Source organism: Heloderma suspectum, chromosome 1 (genome assembly GCF_057233095.1).
Source record: "Heloderma suspectum isolate Gila_16-S chromosome 1, 16-S_ref, whole genome shotgun sequence".
Lineage (NCBI taxonomy): Eukaryota > Metazoa > Chordata > Lepidosauria > Squamata > Helodermatidae > Heloderma > Heloderma suspectum.
This window is the reverse complement of record NC_139458.1, coordinates 367,113,803-367,128,599: the sequence shown is the minus strand read 5'-3', so window position 1 is coordinate 367,128,599 and position 14,797 is coordinate 367,113,803.

The window sequence follows — 14,797 nt, the reverse complement described above, 5'->3', positions numbered from 1 at the left end:
CAGGAAAAGACCACATTTATATTATATTGTATTGTATTATAATTATATCATAGATTCTTTCTATTATAATGGGAAATAAATCCCACAGAGTATGTTAGCTGTCAGCTTAGCCTGTTTGGGCTGGACTGTTCCTCCCACCCATCATGGGGCCTTCTACCATCAACTGCCCTATGGGAAGGATCCTTCTGAATTTTCATATTTTTATATTGTTTATTTGGATTTAGTTAATGTATCTTTATATTATTTGTAAGCCAATTTGGATGGATTTGCATCCTGAAAGTTGGCATATAAATAACTGTAATACATAAATAAATGTACATAAATGCACCTGATGGTGCAGAAGCTAAGTTGCTAGTCCTCAGTTTGAGCCCTTTGCCACTTAACACAATCTTGCACACATTTTTTTCAGAATTCCTGCTGTGATATATGTAAATATTGGCATTCCATTCATTACAAGTTTATCTGTCCCTGTTAATAAGTACTCCATCCTATGTAAAGCAGATCATTGGTTGATATTTTCAAAAATAAGTGCTAGTCAAAGTCAGGGTTGGGTGATAGCACAATGATAAGCTATCTTCCAAGTTCCTGTTTCCCAAATGCCCCTTCACAGCACTCTGCAGACAGAAAGGATATAATCTCACAATTCTCCTGCTTTGTTGTGGAGGGAAATAAGGGTCGGCGTGTCACTCTGTGGACCCTTAATCAGGCAGAGGCACCTTTACTATATGTTACACAGGCACACAAATGTTTGAGATCTGCATGATCATTACCTTAGGCTTTGGAAAGACTCATGAAGCAGAGATAGGAATTCCTTCTTCTCAGAAACTGTTGCAACCATATGCCAGTCTGCTGGATTCTTGTGGGTTAGTGTACAAAAACAACATTGATATCCTGAGATTATGATGCCTTAAGTTTCTTCAACCTTGGATTTGTTTAAAATGGGCAAAAGCATTGTTGGTTATCACAGATTAAAAGCTTTAGCTCAGTGGTAGAACACCTGCTCTGCATGTTGAAGGTCCAGGTTCAATCCCTGGTTGGAAAAACTCCTGCCTGAAATCCTGGATTGCTGCCGCCAGTCAGTATCAACAATTTGGGGCCATATGGACCCATGGCTCAGTCCAAGGCAGCTTCCTATGTTCAAAACCTAACAGTGGTTTTGACTTCTGTGAAAGCAGGAAAACTATTTTCATATCTCTTTGTAAAGAAAAAGATGCACGTATTTAGACTTGGGGTGCTGCCAAATGAGGCTTTAACTGTGCAATTGCCCTGACTCAAACATGGAATTTTACAGGGGCTCCAAAACATGTCATCTTCCATTTATAATCATCCTGTGTTTTCCCACTGCTTCTTGTATCTTTTGTTTTACAACAAAAATCTGTTAAGAGGGAAAGCTGGAATTGCTGCACAATGCCTTTTGATTGGCAGAGCTTAGGAGCCCTGTGTCTGGAAGCACCCCTAGGTTGGTTGCCAGCCAGCTCACAGAAGCTTGCAAGGCATAGGGACTGGCTCCTCTAAGCCAGGTTACAGCCCTCTCTTGGACAATAAACATGCAGAAGGAAAACTGTAGACAAAGTAATGCTATAATAACAGGGACCGGTTTGTTGTTGTTCAGTCGTTAAGTCATGTCCGACTCCTCATGACCCCATGGACCATAGCATGCCAGGCCTTCCTGTCCTCCGCTCTCTTCCGGAGTGTGCTCAAGTTCATATTCATTGCATCAGTGATGCTATCTAGCCATCTCATCCTCTACCGTCCCCTTCTCCTTTTGCCTTCAGTCTTTCCCAGCATCAGGGTCTTTTCCAGGGAGTTTTCTCTTCACATTAGGTAGCCAAAATATTTGAGCTTCAGCTTCAGTATCTGTACTTCCAATGAGCACTCAGGGTTGATTTCCTTTAGGATTGACTGATTTGACCTCCTTGCAGTCCAGGGGACTCGTAAGAGTCTTCTCCAGCACCACAGTTCGAAGGCATCAATTCTTCGGCGCTCAGCCTTCCGTATAGTCCAGCTCTCACAGCCATACGTTGCTACTGGGAAAACCATAGCTTTGATTAGACGGACCTTTGTCGGCAAGGTGATGTCTCTGTTTCTTACTATGCTGTCTAGGTTTGCCATAGCTTTTCTCCCAAGGAGCAAGCGTCTTTTCATGTCATGGCTACAGTCACCATCTGCAGTGAACTTGGAGCCCAAGAAAATAAAATCTGTCACTGCTTCAATTTCTTCCCCTTCTATATGCCAGGAAGTGATGGGGCCAGATGCCATGACCTTAGTTTTCTTAATGTTGAGTTTCAAACCAGCTTTTGCACTCTCCACTTTCACCCTCAACAAGAGGCTCTTTAGATATTTTTCGCTTTCTGCCATTAGGGTGGTATCATCTGCGTATCTGAGGTTGTTGATAATTCTCCTGGCAATCTTAATTCCGACCTGTGATTCATCCAACCCGGTGTTTCTCATGATGCATTCTGCATATAACAAGCAGGGTGACAATATGCAGCCTTTTCGTACTCCTTTCCCAATTTTGAACCAATCGGTTGTTCCATGTCCGGTTCTTACTGTTGCTTCTTAGCCCTCGTACAGGTTTCTCAGGAGATAGGTAAGGTGGTCTGGTACTCCCATCTCTTTAAGAATTTGCCAGAGTTTGTTGTGATCCACACAATCAAAGGCTTTAGCGTAGTCAATGAAGCAGAAATAGATGTTTTTCTGGAATTCTCTTGCTTTCTCCATGATCCAGCGAATGCTGGCGATTTGATCTCTAGTTCCTCTGCCACTTCGAAACCCCGCTTGTACTTCCGGTAGTTCTCGATTCACATACTGCTGAAGCCTAGCTTGTAGGATTTTGAGCATCACCTTGCTGGCATGTGAAATGAGCGCAATTGTATGGTAGTTTGAACACTCTTTGGCTTTGCCCTTCTTTGGAATTGGAATGTAAACTGACCTTTTCCAGTCTTGTGGCCATTGTTGAGTGTTCCAAATTTGTTGGCATATTGAGTGCAGCACTTTAACAGCATCATCTTTTAGGATCTTAATAGCTCAGCTGGAATACTGTCATCTCCGCTAGCTTTGTTGTTAGTGATGCTTCCTAAGGCCTACTTGACTTCGCTCTCTAGGATGTTCGGCTCAAGTTCAGTGACTGCACTGTCATGGCTATCAGGGACATTAAGATCTTTCCTGAATAGTTCTACTGTGTATTCTTTCCACCTCTTCTTAATGTCATCTGCTTCTGTTAGGTTCCTGCCTTTTTTGTCCTTTATCATGCCCGTCTTTGCACAAAACGTTCCCTTGATATCTCCGATTTTCTTGAAGAGATCTCTAGTCTTTCCCATTCTATTGTTTTCCTTGATTTCTTTGCATTGTTCATTTAAGAAGGCCTTTTTGTCTCTCCTTGCTATTGGCTGGAACTCTGCATTCAGTTGGATATATCTTCCCCTTTCTCCCTTGCTTTTCGCTTCCCTTCTTTCCTCAGCTACTTGTAAAGCCTCCTGAGACAGCCTGAGGCTTTCTTGCATTTCTTTTTCTTTGGGATGGATTGAGTTGCTGCCTGTGGAACAATGTTATGGACCTCTGTCCATAGTTCCTCAGGCACTCTGTCTATCAGGTCTAATCCCTGAAATCTATTCCTCACCTCCACTGTATATTCATAAGGGATATGATTTAGGTCATACCTGAATGGTTTAGTGGTTTTCCCTACATTCTTCAATTTAAGCCGAAATTTTGCAATAAGAAGCTCATGATCTGAGCCACAGTCAGCTCCAGGTCTTGTTTTGACTGACTGTATAGAGCTTCTCCATCTTTGGCTGCAAAGTACACAATCAATCTGATTTCGATATTGCCCATCTGGTGATGTCCATGTGTAGAGTCGCCTTTTGTGCTGTTGGAAAAGAGTGTTCGCTATGATCAGCGTGTTCTCTTGGCAAAACTCTATTAGCTTTTGTCCTGCTTCATTTTGTAAACCAAGGCCATGCTTGCCTGTTATCCCAGTGATTTCTTGACTTCCTACTTTAGCATTCCAATCCCCTACGATGAAAAGGACATCTTTTTTTGGTGTTAGTTCTAGAAGGTGTTGTAGGTCTTCATAGAACCGATCAACCTCAGCTTCTTCGGCCTCAGTGGTTGGGGCATAGACTTGAATTACTGTGATGCTGAATGGTTTGTCTTGGATTCGTACTGAGATCATTCTATTGTTTTTGAGATTGTACCCCAGCACTGCTTTTCCCACCCTTTTGTTGACTATGAATGCTACTCCATTTCTTCTAAGGGATTCTTGCCCACAATAGTAGATATGATGGTCACCTGAATTAAATTCGCCCATGCCTGTCCATTTTAGTTCGCTGATTCCCAAGACGTCGATGTTCAATCTTGCCATCTCATGTTTGACCACCTCCAGCTTACCTTGATTCATTGATATGACATTCCAGGTTCCTAAACAATATTGTTCTTTACAGCATTGGACTTTCTTTTCACCACCAGACACATCCACAGCTGAGTGTCCTTTCGGCTTTGGCCCAGCCGCTTCACTCTTTCTGGCGCTACTTGGAAATCCCCTCTGCTCTTCCCCAGTAGTATATTGGACCCCTTCCAACCTGAGGGGCTCATCTTGCGGCGTCATCTCTTTTAGCCTTGTGATACGTTCCATGGGGTTTTCTTGGGAGGAATACTGGAGTGGGTTGCCATTTCCTTCTCCAGTGGACCACATTTTGTCAGAACCCTCCACCATGACCTGTCTGTCTTGGGTGGCCCTGCACAGCATAGCTTATGGCTTCACTGAGTTACTCAAGCCCCTTCGCCACAACAAGGCAGCGATCCAGGGACTGGTAGATGTCTCCATAGTTTCCCTTTCTGCACTGAAAAATGGTGGGGGATGGGGAAACCTCACATTTTAGGGACTGTGTACATTTGCAGTAATGTTTTATAGGTCGTAATGACATTTGAAAATTAATAGCAGTTCTTTTCTGAAAATTATTTTAAAGTTCCTGATCCTGGGAACTTTAAAACAGTACAACATTACTGGCATGGAACAGTTTAGATGCTGCAGTGAATCATAGGACAGCTTCAGACATTACATTGCTGTGCACACAAGGGTGGGCAAGTTGTGGCCCTCCAGACGTGGTTTCACTGCAACTCCCATTAGTCCTAAGCACTACAGACAATGATGTACAGGAAGAAGATGCATCAGTTCTCCATGATTCCAATTCCTCTGCAACAAGATTACATCTAAATACTGCCTTCGCATCTAGCTTGTGGGTCCTGGATCAGACTAATTCAGATAATATACTACACTATCAGCAAAGGTGAACATGAGAAGACATTTGAATAAATACAGCATTTTTCTCAAGGAGATAGAACAGGTAAACATTTTATTGTTAGGACAATAGACTTAGGGTGCAATCCTATAGCTGCTAGTCAGTGGCTAGATGGCCATAGGATAGGTCGGTTCCCAGTAACCGACCTTGGAGCCTGCACTCTGAGGTCGGTTCCGGGAGAACCAACCCCCACCCCCTCCCGTGCCTCCTCGTAGGCAGCACAGATCTGCCCCATGCTCCATGCTTGTAAAAGCAGTGCAGAGTGGCGAAAACAGGGCATTCCTGGGGGAGGGGCGGGGAAGTCAGAAATCCGGTACGACACATCCTATGTGTTGTCCGACCACTGCTTCCCATGCTCCAAGGACCAGTGGCTAGACAGCCGAAATCTGCTGTCTAGCCGCGAAAGCAATACTGGGGGAGCGAGGAGGAGATCCGCTCCTCACCACTCCTCCCGCCTTGCACTGGATAGGCAGTCACCCCTGGGGTCAGAGGCGACCATTGATCTTGATAGGATTGCTCCCTCTGGGAGCAATCCTGTGCATGTTTAGACAGGAAAAAGTCCTACAACTCCCAGCATTCTGAAGCTAGCCATGCTGGCTGGATTTTTTCTGTATAAACATGCATATAATTGTGCCCTTAATTGGCTACTTTTCTCAAATTATCTATGCTCAATATAAAGAACTTGCCTCTCTTTTCTGATTTGTGGCACTCTGATCTGCAATAGGACTCATTCTGCCAATCAGTTGACCTTGCTGTCCCCTGCTCTGGCAGCCCACCTGCTGCAGCTTCCATGTTTCCTATGACTACATGTGCATTTATATATACAACTTTTAAATGGCCACCATGTGTAAAACAGACATGGTAGCAACTATGCAGTGACCATACAGGATGTCTTATAACAGTAACACATGCCAACTAGTTAGCTATTAAGGACTAACAGTGGTAGATTGCTCTGACCTACAGACCAGTTCTGTACTCTGAGCCCCCTTCTTCCAGACTGCGCTCCTTTATATATCTGCATGTTTTGGTTAATAACCATTCCAATCCTTCAGCATAGACCCATAAATTGCTTATAGTATTGCAGAGTTGACTCCTGTTTTTGTAGGCCTAAAGGCAAGAGATCTTCAATGCTATACACACACATGCCTGCACGCACGCACGCACGCACGCACAGTGCTGCCTACAGATCTGCCCCTTCCTCAAGAAAAGTGAACAGCTAGCACATTCCACAATGCAGCAGGGCCCCTCCTTCAGTAAGGGTGTGCTACTTTCATCACTTTTGTGATTCTTAATCCACCATTCCCACTGGTCTCCCAAGAGGGAATGCTTTCTGTTGCGCTGGCTTCAGCGTTTATAATTTAAGATGGGTATGAGGCAAGAATCAGGGAAGGTACATCATATTCAATACTGGAAGCCAAAATCCATGAGTGGTTGTTCAGTTACTACTGTGCAGATGTACAACTGCCTTTCCTTTTTCAATGTTTTTTTTACTAATTGCACTACTAATTATGTTGTCTTCACAACTACTTTTTTTTAAGCAATAAAGTATTTTGCATACATATTTCTTTCCACCAAGTGGAACAGAAAAAGGGTTGCATCAGAAAGTATGGAAGATGATTCCTTTGAAAAGACCATTCAGCCAAGCTATTAGTGCTTGTGATAGGGAGACAGAAGCAGAAACCCTTTAATTCTTCAACTGCGCACAAAGAAGTATTCTTGTACATTTTTCTTTAAAAGCTTGTGTTTTGCAAGGTTTTCATTCTGTCTCAATTCTAGCTTCTCTAATGTTTCAGCCAAAGAACTGAAAACATAAGGGAGAATTATAACGTCAGACCCCTTCACTGCAAACTCTTGTGTTTCCCAGGACTGGATCACTGAGAAACTGTTGTACAGAGCTGGCAGATTTTCATGTTTGACCATTTGCCTTATGACAAATGTACAGTGTGTATAGTCTACAAGGGAATGTCAAGCCATATTTGGGAAGAAGTGCGTGGGTGTTTATGTTGATTTGTAGCTTCTAAGTGGAATGAACTGCATTATATCTGAGACGAAAGCTAGGGTCAAGAAGGATAAATAGTTGTAATTCATGGAATTATGGACTCATTTCTAGATCTGGACAACATCATGCTAAAGGAAATGTCACAAGAAGTTTTTGTTTTGTTCTTTAAAGTAAGCTACATTGAAGGAAGGTTGTTAAAATAATTTTAGCCAATGACATCATCTACGTTAGTACCTGTAAATCAGTACTAACAACAGTTATACATTTTATTGAGAAGGAAGATTATGTTTTAACCCCTTCTTGTCTGACTGAAGAGGATAGGGTCTAAGAATGGCCCGTTTAAGAAAGAAAAAAATCCAAAGTCTAAACTGAAGGAAAATAACATAACCTACTATGAGCTCAGGGATGTACATCCACTACACGACCATAATGCAATCACATCACTCCTCCCCAAGACTGGTCTTGCTCTATATCAGGATGGGCAACTTGAGGCCCTGCAGATGTTTTGGCCTACAAATCCCATGATTCCTCATCATTAGTTATGCTGACTAGGTCTGATGGGACTTGTAGAAATCTAGCTACGTTATACAAATATATTGTGTGATCACACTTGGACCACACAGTTCGGGTTGCTGCACCTAAAAAGGGAACTAAAAAGTTCAGAAAAAAGCAACTAAAATGATCATCTTGTGGTAGTGAATTCCACTGTTTAACTATCTGATGTGTGAAGAAGTACTTCCTTTTAGTAGGAGGTACCTACTAAATACTTAATAGTATTTAGTATAAAGTTTGGGGTGGGTTAGGGTATTTTTAGAAATATGTTTTAATGTAAAATTTTATTGTTTTAAAACAGTTTATATTGATGTACATCACCCAGAGTGGCCGGGTAACCGACCAGATGGGCGATTAAGAAATTTAATAAATAAATAAAATAAATAAAAGTAAAAGAGATATGTACTAGATATTAAATATGTACCCACTTCTACTTTTCCCTGTTCTTGATATTAATCCACCTTGGCTGGTGCCACATTCCCTCAGGGAAGGCATACTTTCTCATATTTCATCTATCATGGAAATCCAGGAGTGATCAATATTATCCCTCCTCTTCCTTCTCTGTTTGATACTTCCTTGAACAAACAGTAGAGTTTACCATAAAGGAAATGCATGTCAAATGAAACCTGGGACTCTGGAGGCAGTATCTAGACAAGTTAATTGTAAAGTTATTTAGGGCGCAACCCTATGCATGTTTAGACAGAAAAAAGTCCTACAACTCCCAGCATTCCCCAGCCCACATTCACACATCATGACAACAGAGAATTCAATAACCCATACAATTGGTTAGCGTTATGTGTGAACCAGGCCAGTGTGTTAATTATTAATCTGTATTAATCAAATACATGTTCTGTATTAAGTATTTGATGATGGTGCCATTCCAGTGAAGATATCCTAAAGCACATAACTAATATTATGCCTGTTCCTCATGGCTTTGTTGAATTACATAAAAAGTGTTACATCAGTCTGTACTGTAAAACTGAATAATGTGCGCAGCAGACCTGTGACCTACCAATCTGAACGCCAGTCCCCGCTAGTCCAGCCATATCCTGTGGCCTGCTGTGTTTGAGACAGGCCCCCATTTTTGCAGCCCCAGGCGGAAGGTTTATCAAGCTGCTGGTGGGCTGCTGTACACAGCTAGTGGGTGGGTTGCAGTCAGCTTAGTAGATCACAAGTTGTGCAGGCCTATGTTGCAGTGTATCTTTTCAAAATATCTCAGTCAAATATAACTTTAAAGAAAAACTGCCACTGTGTTCAGGTCTTATTTTCAATTGAATGGCTTCTTTCACTTTATGCAGAAGAAGAAGAAGTTTTTAGTGTTGCTGCATACTTCAAATAATAAAGGTAACGAGTGGAGGAGGCAGAGAAGTCCACTTCCTCTAGTACAGTTGATCCAACATAAATCTCACCTATAGAAAATAATTATTAAAGATGTAGATCCGCATATATATTTATTGAGGTTGGCAATGGATGGAATCAACAGCTGTGCATTTAATTCAATGTCCAAAAATACATTATAGATTCTGATCCATTTAATTCAGAAACAGATATGGACTCCAAATTACTTACACATAAGTCATGGTGATGTCATTGGCATATGCCAGGGCCTAGTATGCTCAGCAGCGATCAGGATATTGGCCATTCCACAATTGCCCACAGAGTCATTCAGGAGAAAGGAACTAGTAAGAAGAACCAAACAGACCCCCTGGGTTCTACTGCATACTCCTGTACTCAATGGAAGTAGTAGGGAGGTCTCTGTACTTACCAGGCAGACCATACTTGCTTGGATGTTTTTTCTTTTGCTGCAGGGTTCGCACTTTATTTGGTTTTTAGTAATAGTAACATAGAAAATACACATGAAAACTAATGAAAGTAATGAAAAATACTGTGATCTTAACCAATGAATAACGAAACAAATGTGATTTTAATGAGTGGATAAAGGAAAGAAAGTTTCCAATAATGAAAATGAATAGAATGAAAATTTATTCCACAATCCTAAAATATTTATTATGCCTCCAATTACAATATATTTTTTAAAGTGTTAATTACAGTTTAGAATGCTCCAAATTGGAGGGGCAAAGCAGTCACTTTACTGATATAAGCCACAAAAAACAATGTTTATTTGCTTTAAGGCAAATTATGTTTAGTTTCACTTATTAGTAGGCATATATGTCCTTTCTTCCCCCTGCATAGATTTGTATCTTGTTTCTTCCTATGGTATGCTTTGTTTTGCAGTAGAAAACCAGGAATTATTATTTTTATTTCTGCTCCATAACAAAGGAATAATAACATTAAAGATAATAACATGAAGTTCTTTTTAATAAATTGAGCAAATTTATTTTCCTCTGAAATTTCTCAGAAGGATTTCACACATCTCTTTTGGTAGATAAAGCAGGATGTACAGGTGATCTTTGGGATGAAGAAAGTGTCCTACATTTATGAAGGGGGTTGGTATGTGTCCTCAGTGTTAGAAGGCTTGAGGCTGTAAATATAGTTACAGGGTCTGGGGAATTTCTGAGTCTGTGTTGCTGGTATTCCTGTATGCATACAGATCTCAAGACAATATATTGAAACTATAAAGAGTGAAATGAGAATATTTTGTTCTCTGACTGCAGACAAGGCTGCATTTGCCTTTTTACAATCAACTTGTTCATAAATTCCCCACAAAAACCACACAGTAGAGAGCAGGTTTCAGAAAGAATGTGCCATTCTAAAAGGAATGCTGGAATGTACTCCCAAAAGCCATGCATTAATGCTCACTGTACACAACTCCCAAGTTCACATTGGGAGATGAAGAAGTCTTTACTGATAATAAACTATTATACCCATCACCACCACTAAAGGCAAGCAAGTATCCACACATGAGAGTGTACATGTTTTTTCTCTCTCTACATACACAGACTAGGAAACTATCATTATGGTGGCCAAAGGAGAGGGGCAGGGGGGAAAGGACAGATTTGCATAGAATTTGCATGTACTAATTGATATGTATAGATGCAAATTTAAAAATAATTACTGTACTTTATATAGAAATACAATACATCTCTCCATAGTGGGGAAGACTGTGACCAGGTGACCTCTATTCCTGCTCAGTCTGCTGACCAGCTGCTACCTGGTTTGTTATCTTTAAACCGGACTTGGACTGGACAGCCCTTCAAATAGAGGACTGTCCTCTGTAAAGCAGGACACATGGCCACCCTGTCATGCAATAAGAGATCATGAATCTGAGCCTTCTAACTCTAAGCATCAGAAAGCTATTCTCTTCTGATGGCTGATGTGAGCTTCTTAGATTCCTGATCTTCTGGCAAAGACACCATGATGGTTTCCTGCTTTGGCATATGGCCCTGGCCTGTAACCCACTGAATTCCTAACAGTTAATGGAATGTGGCTAATGTTCCTGCTGCTGTGTGCAGAGAGCAGTAGGAATAAGATCCACGCATCAAACACAATTCCCCTTTCAGTGAGTTGGTGCCCAGTTCCACAGGGGCTCTTTACACTTGGCAAAATAACCACATTTCATTCGAGTAAATCAGAGCCAGCCCCCCCCTTTCTAATAAAATACATTTTTGTAGCATTTCTTACATATTTTTCAACCAGCTCAGAAATAAATACATCTCCATCCTCAAAATAACTTAAAAAATAACATTTCTGTTGTTGACCAGCAGAGACCATTTGATGACAACTGCAAACATACTTAGCCATTGTTAGGGACTACAATATAGTTCGGTTGTCATTACCCTTGAACGGAGTGTTTATTTTTTATTCTGCCAAAACATATGGATTTTATTTTAAACGTTCTTCTAAAAATCCTGGGGATAGCTTAAAGACAAGATATCCTAGAAGCAATGTAGTTTATTCTGATCAGCTTATTAAAAATTAACCCCTGTACAACGTTAGAGATGCGGGGGCAGAGGGGTGTGTGTGAGTCATCTGACAGAATTAAAAGGACAGGAGTAGAGCAGATGTGGGATTATCTGATAACAGAAAACAGGGCCAAGAGAGAATGTAAAAGTAAATAGATAAGATTTAACCCTTAACTGAATAAGTTTGTGTAAAATATCCTAGATCAAAGTTCTTCCTAATGATGTAATCAGTGACAAAACTGTGTATTCCCTTGTTCTCCAGAGGAATAACATTGGATTGTAGGCTTACAGCCTATTATGTAGCTAGAGGGTATATTAATGCATATTCTATAGTTAGTACCTCCTCCTACAGTCCCTAAATGGAGCCTATGAGCTATCTTTCTAAACAAGGCCATCTTTCTCTAGGAGCCAATTTATTTATTTAAGCCTATAAATTTCCATTCACTTATTTAGTAGTGGGCCATAGGCCATTCACATATACAAAACAACTAAAACAGATTAGGGCAAATACAACATGAGGTCAAAACCTAAAATGGTTAAAACTAAAATATATTCACACTACATTATTTAACATTCATTTAAATTCATTTAGAATATACTGCTTCCACATTTAAATGGATAATTATGATCTGAGAATTAAGACAGTTAAAAGACCATTAAAGCAAGGCATCCCCAAAATAGTCAACTGCATTATCAGAGATAAATTTTGCACGAATTCTCAACACTGCCAAAGCAAAGAGAGAGACCTTGTGAGTTATGGTGGAATCTATATCAGACAAAAGATAAAAAATCTTCTCTGGAACAGTGTTAAAATACAGGTAGGACAAAATAAAACCCAGAAATTTAGACTTTGGTTCAGAATATAAAGGGCAGCAAATAATGTGGCAGATATTCAATCTCTGGAGCATCACAATACATAAACGTTGAGCTAGAGGAATTTGAGAATATCTGCCGTCAATCATAGCTGTTGGCATAGTTTGAAAACGAAGGGAATTTTGAATTATTAATAGCCTGTCTGTCCAGGTTAAGCCTATAAATACAACAGAGGCACAATTTGGTGAGGGTGGTTTCTTGCTGGCAAAAGCCATTTCTCTGATCATCAGAGAGTTATATTTGTGTTCTACCATGACAGGTATGTGAAAGATCAGATCACTATTACATCCCTAACTCCTTAAAGTCCTAAGTAGGGATGTTACGGGAGTCCAGGAAGCGGGTGGAGTCCAGCGGACATGCTCCCACTCAGGCTTCCAGACTCCAGTCCGTGAACCGCCATGCTTGCCTGACTCAGTGTGTGCCGAGCCAGGCAAGCATGGTGGTCCCTACTGATCTGCTGAGCCGCTATTTTGCTTAAAAACGGTGGCTCAGTCTTTTTTTGTAAATCCCTATTTATGCAAATGACAGCTGTAAAGGGGCTATTTATGCAAGTTTACAGGCGTAAATGGACTATTTGTGCCTGTAATCTTGTGTAAATGGTGTTTTATGGCTGCCATTTGCATAAATGGGGATTTACAGAAAAGGCTGAGCCACCATTTTTATGCAAAACAGTGGCTCGGGGAGGAATCGGGCAGCGGCTCACCACTTTCCGGGTGCTCACGGATTGCAGTTTGCCACACGTGGTGAACAGGGGCGGGCTGCCAGCAAGCGTCTGGTGAGTGGCGTGGATGAGGGTCAGTTTGGCCATCCCTAGTCCTGGGATCCTAATTTGATTTGCAAATTAACGTGTGGAAGAGGTGTTGAACCTATTTCAGCCTGAGGGCTGAATTCCAGGGACAGCCCTCTCATGAGGTGGGGTGAGTACCCTGCCTCAGGGGGTGGATCCAGAAGTGCGGGAGATCCCATATGCCCTGCCACTGGGAGAGTTGTGGGTCCTGATGCTGCCACTGCCCTGTGCCTCTCAAAGTGAGGCATACAGTGGGTAGCCGCTCCGAGAGCCCGGCTGGTGACTCCTGCTGTAACAAATGCTGCAGGAGGAAAGCATTCACTGCAGCTTTCCAAAGCAGCTGCCATCACCCACCCTATGCCTCCCTCTGAATAAGGCATAGGCAGACAGCTGCTGTGGAGAGGTGCACTGGCCACTCCCCTGCTGCGGCAAAGGTCGCAGCAAGAGAGCGGCTGGTACAGCTCCCCTGATCCTGCTACCCGATGCCTTGCTCTGAGGATCACTTAGCACATTGGGCAGGTAGGCTCTTTGAGGAGCTGCATTGGCCCAGACCAATTACCTCACTCTGAGGGGTCCTTTGTGAGAGCAAGACATTGATGGGGAAGTGGCCCTGGAGATTGCCTGTGCTGCCACAGCCAATCGCAGCAAGATATTGAGGGGAAGATGGATGGCAGCAGCTGGCAGCGGGGAACGGGGAAGGGAGAAGAGGGGAAGAGAGAAAGGTGGCAATGGCAGTTCGTGCTCCTCTTCCCTTCTGCCGTTCCCCCCCCCCGCCACGGCAGTGGTAACTCATGCTCCCCCCACTCCAGCAGCTGTGGGAAGTCTTGTGGGCCACACTCCACTTGTGGGCAGGGCCGAAGGAAAAAGGGGCAGGGCCAATATACAAAAACTACCAGCATATTTTAGTTTAAATATTACTGCCAATTACTGTGCCTCAGGTGAGGTAGTTCAGCCTTTTAGAACGGGGGCGGAGGGAAGGGGGGAACTGCACAAAAGTGCACAAAATCACCAAATGATTGGTGGTCAGAGGAAACGGGTGGGGCCAGGGAAAGGGTAGGGCCATCTGAAGAAACCCAGAGGACAGTAGTAGGAAACATGGAGGATGAATTTGGTCCCCAAGCCTGGTGTTTCTTTTCACATACGTTTGTTTGGAAAGAATGCTTCTGAAGAAAAATACAATAGGTATTTATAAGACTGTGTGATCTGTACATCAATTGTATTTTTTCAGTGTTTGGCTATTGTTTGGGTGGTTTAAAATCATACAATACAAACTAATGCATAGCGATTTCAGGATCACACAATTAAATGCATGTATTGTCAAAGTCGTATCTCTGTTTGCCTTGTACTTAGCAGATCCTTCTTAGCAGAGCTAGTCCCTGCTCATATAATTAACAGTGGAATCCTATGCAAGTTTACTCAGAAATAG